This window comes from Dipteris shenzhenensis, chromosome 25 (genome assembly GCF_047967505.1).
Source record: "Dipteris shenzhenensis isolate YYH24624 ecotype China chromosome 25, Dip_SZ_1.0, whole genome shotgun sequence".
NCBI lineage: Eukaryota > Viridiplantae > Streptophyta > Polypodiopsida > Gleicheniales > Dipteridaceae > Dipteris > Dipteris shenzhenensis.
This window is the reverse complement of record NC_141620.1, coordinates 15,444,339-15,449,523: the sequence shown is the minus strand read 5'-3', so window position 1 is coordinate 15,449,523 and position 5,185 is coordinate 15,444,339. Positions and strand designations below refer to the sequence as shown.

General features: G+C 42.1%; 1 pseudogene; it reads left to right on the top strand.

Moving 5' to 3' along the window:
• The first annotated feature begins 3,848 nt into the window (after positions 1-3,848).
• On the top strand, positions 3,849-4,510 carry LOC147885501 (uncharacterized; annotated as a pseudogene).
• The last annotated feature ends 675 nt before the right edge of the window (positions 4,511-5,185 follow it).

Sequence of the window (5,185 nt, the reverse complement as noted above, 5' to 3'; positions counted from 1 at the left end):
AATGTAGTCTTCAATGAGAAGAAGATGCATAAGGCACCCATGAGGGATGTGGAAATGAGGAGAATCACTTTCCAGGATGTGAATCCACCTACATATGTTGATAGACAGCAAGCTGTCCATGCACCAAATGTGCAAGAAATGGTACCACCAAGTACTCCCACAGGTATACAATCAAGGGTAGATGATGGATCATCTATTGGTGGAAATGATGAGCCAAATGTGGCTGATATGCAGGTGGGACAACAAGCTGAAATGCCCTTGAGAAGATCATCTAGACTGTCTAGACCGCCTGATATGTTTGTTCCAGGGGTACACTATGTGATGCTTACTGATTGCGGGGAGCCTTCTTGCTACAGAGAGGCTATGATGCGTGAGGATCAACGCAAGTGGGAGTATGCTATGCAATCAGAGATGAGTTCACTTATGAAGAATAAGACTTGGGACTTAGTTTCTTTGCCACATGGAAAGAAAGCATTGCCATGTAAATGGGTCTACAAAATGAAGGTCATAGGTGATGATGTGCCTAGGTACAAGGCCCGTTTGGTCGCTAAAGGGTTCAAGCAAGAGAAGGGTGTGGACTTTGATGGGATATTATCTCCGGTTGTGAAGATGACCACACTTAGATGCATGCTTGGACTAGTGGCATCAGAGGATATGGAGCTTATGCAGATGGATGTCAAGACAACTTTCTTGCATGGGGATTTGCATGAGGAAATTTACATGGTGCAAGCGGAAGGCTTTAAAGAAAAGGGCAAAGAGCATTTAGTTTGTAAGCTAAAGAAGAGTCTCTATGGTCTTAAGCAAGTGCCTAGAGAATGGTATCAAAAGTTTAATGCTTTCATTCGGTCCCAGGGTTTTAGGAGGAGTGAAATTGATGACTGCCTCTACACTAAAAGGGCTAAGGATAATAGCCTGATAATCCTGGCACTATATGTGGATGATATGCTATTGGCTAGCAAGAATACTTATGAGCTAGATGCATTAAAGACCAAGTTGCATGAGGCCTTTAATATGAAGGATTTGGGACTTGCAGGTCATATTCTTGGTATGCGCATCACGCGTGATCGGAGTAGGAAACTCCTTTGACTTTCACAAAAAGAGTATGTTACAAAAGTATTGTAGCATATCAATATGGAGGGGGGGTGTGAATTTGAGTCATACATATAGTCCCAAATCAGATGAGGAGAGGGCCATGATGGCCAAGGTTCCTTATGCAACAGCGGTTGGGAGTCTTATGTATGCTATGATAGCTACTAGACCAGACATTGCATTTGCAGTGGGAGTTGTTAGCCGGTATATGGCTAATCCAGGAAAGAGGCATTGGGAGGCAGTTAAGTGCATCATGAGGTACATGAAGGATACCAAGGAGATTTGCATCTGCTTTGGTAGAGGAGACATACATGTACTTGGGTTCACAGATTCAGACTATGCAGGACATGTGGATAGTAGGAGATCCACTTCTAGTTATGTGTTCACCTTTGCAGGTGGTGCAGTGTCGTGGATGTCTCGCGCACAGAAGTGTGTTGCTTTGTCTACCACAGAGGCTGAGTATGTTGCAGCCACAGAGGGTTGCAAGGAGGCTATATGGCTTGATCGGCTAGTGGGAGATTTGGGGATTCATACATGTGTACCAACATTGCATAGTGATTCCATGAGTGCTATTCAGCTAGCACGAAATCCGGTCTTTCATGCAAAGACCAAACACATTGAGGTCAGGTACCATTTCATCAGGGAGGTACTTGAGGACAAGCGCATAGAGCTTGTCAAGGTTCATACAGATGATAACCCTGCAGATATGCTGACGAAGAGTCTACCTAGTCAACGGTTTGAGTATTGTCGTGTATTGATGGGCATTGGATAGTATGCTCACTGGTTGTTCTCCCTTAAAGGCACATTGTCCTTTAAGTGGGAGGTTGTGGGGGTTAAAGGCCACTGTGCCTTTACCCCGGTTATGTACAATACTCAAACACGTATATAAATGAATGAAAAAGAAGATTAGGGTTCTGCACCCACCAAAACTTGTGTGGCTTTCTGTTTCTCTCTCTCCCTCTTCCGTTCTTGCTTCCGTTGAGAGCACTCTCACTACATCCATCATCATCCCACAATACTTGCAACACTTAAAATTGTTTTATCACTCACAACTTCCATAGGTGTTGGCAACACTCTCAATTTAAAGAGTGCACCACAAATTTTCTAGATGATGTGGTGCTTTTAGTTGTTGACTTTGTAGAGAACTATAAATTCACAGTGCAGAATGAGGTTTCAATCAATGCATTGGATAATGACCAAGTCACCATCTTGGTTCATATTTGCTATTAGAAGGAGAAAAAAGCAAGCCATCTTTTACATTTCAGATGACAAAGAACATGACACACTATTTGTGCAGCATTGCTTTATGCTCCACCATCAATGGTTGGTGTCTAAAGGCTTGAAGTTTAAAAGACACTGCATTTGGTCAGATGGGGTAGCATCTCAGTTCAAGGCCACTTGCCCATTTTACTTTGTTGCAAGGTAAGACATTGGACACTACCCCTTTTATTTCCAACATCATGTTAAAGATGTTGCATATTTTATAATGCAATATATAACATACTTTTTCTATTGTTTGTTATGCTAGGTATTGCTCTTGACTGGCATTTAAATGATGTGGAACTTTTTTGGTAGTGGTCATGGCAAGGGAGAACATGATGGGGCCGATGCAGTCATAAAGCATGCACTAACTAATGAGCAATTAGATGTAAGTGGTGCAAAGCTACAGAATACATATGACGTTGTGGAATGGTTGATATAGAAGGCTCTTCGTAGAAGTATGGGTTTGTGATGTTGACAGGTCTAAAGTGTGGGACTGCCACACCATCAAAGGAAGTCGCTTAACACACTGCATATTTTTAGTAACAAAGATCCCACACAAGCCTTGTTTAGACATTTATCATGCTTTTGTTCATTCTACATGGATGGAACATGGGATAGGTGCACCAATTTATCTCATGCGAATCCATGGACCTTGAATAGATTGGAGCCCATCAATGGACATACTGCATCAGACCTAGACTAGGAAGATGTAACATATGCAATGGGTAACGACCAGCTGGCTGACATGCTTCAAATGGGTGACCATTTTGCAATACTATAGTCCCCTACAAATGAAGATAATAAGGACTATTATGTGGTGCTATGCTCAAAACCAAAAACAATCCTCTAAGAGCAAGTGACGAAAAGAACTATTGCATGGCTTCACGACAACTAGATGTAGATTTAGATTTGAGAGTTTGCTTCCATTTTGTACCTTAATTTGTATTGTTGCCATTTTGGAAACATGTTTTTGCAGTATAACGATGCAACGTTTGAATGAAAGACTGTCAAGTCACATATTAGCAAATCAACATTGTTTGATGATTGAAATCAGTCATGGTAGAGATATAGACCAAAATTTTAGATTTATTTGTTATTATTTAGAGTACTATCAATGGCTAAAAAGGCTGCTTAGTACTAAATAGTTCTGAATAATTATTTATAATCCATACACCAAACACCAAGATTGATGCTAATGTGATGCTTAATGGCTTTGGGCAGTAGTGAATGCTTTAGGCCAACATGTTAAACCATATCGACCCCAGATATGCAACACAACCAAGTGGCAACCAAATACCACGAGTGCAAAAGTAAGGCAACAAGTAGCCGATCTTATCTCTCGGATTGCAGTTGTAATGAAGCAGTTCTCTGAGGAGCAGCTTATGGGTCATCTTGGTGTGGTTTTATATCAATATTTGGGGGAGGAGTACCCAAAAGTTCTAGGGTCCATATTGGGTGCATTAAAGGGCATTGTAAACATAATTGGTATGACAAAAATGGATCCTCCCATCAAGGACTTGCTTCCACATTTGACACTAATTTTAAAGAATATACATGAGAAGGTTCAAGAGAATTGCATTGATCTAGTGGGGAGAGGAGCTGAGTTTGTGGTAGCTCGGGAGTGGATTAGAATATGTTTTGAGCTCCTTGAAATGCTTAAATCTCACCACAAGGGGATCAAGAGGGCCACTATGAATACATTTGGATACATTGCTAAAGCTATTGGTCCATAAGACATCCTAGTAGCTACTCTTCTTAACAATTTACAAGTCCAAGAGCGTCAAAATTGAGTTTGCACCACTGTGGCCATTGCTATTATTGTTGAAACTTGTTCCTCATTCACCGTCTTGCCAGCTCCTATGAATGAATACAGGGTTCTTGAGTTGAATGTTCAACATGGGGTATTGAATCTCTCTCATTTCTGATTGAGTATATTGGGGAGATGGGAAAAAATTATATCTCTATAGTTACTCCACATCTAGAAGATGCCCTCATGAATCAAGATTTAGTTCACAGGCAAACTGCAGCATCAGTAGTGAAGCATATGGCTCTCATGATCCTGTGCTTTCCGGTTGTGGAGTCGGTGGAGTGCAACCCATGCATTTTGTGTGGTAAACAATTGACAAATAGTGGGCCAGGGCATAGAGGATATATCTGATGGTGCCTACCTCAAGAGATCATATAAGGAGCATGCATAGGTTTGCCATACCCTCGAGTTAGTAGGAATGGGTGGCTTCCCCTCCAAAAGAAGTCCCCATCCAGTAGTTAGGTCTCCTCCTCAAAATAATCTGATGATCTCATCCATCCTGTGTGTGAGGAAAGATCACCTCTTACAACGTGTTAGCTGTCGAAAGATCTGTTGTGCCTTAGATGATGTCAACTAACCCAAGGCTCACTCCCATGTGAGGTGGGCTCGTGTCTCTCTACACTCTTCATCAAACCAAGGGTTTTGAGGCAGCTTCTCGAGCCCATGCGGATTGGGTCATAGGGAAGGATCCAGTGGCAACGTCTTGTACCACTGTGATAAGGGTGTCTGAGGCGTGGATGAGTAGTAGGCACGGAAGCTCTTTGGCTAAGTGACTCAAATATATTGGATCAAGGGCATGATCAAAGTGGATCAAGTGTGGTAGGAGCTCTTGCTATGACTGGCGTAGTAGCAAGGACATGATAGGCTATATATGGGTGGTCAGCTCCAAGTGGAGGGGAGGGTACTGTAAGGTCATATATCTATGAGACAAAAGCTAATGGGCCCAATAGGTACTCTATTGTGTCAGTCCCACTACCATGTGGAAAAAGGTGAATCCCTTGGATGATGGCCATCTCTGAAGGCCAT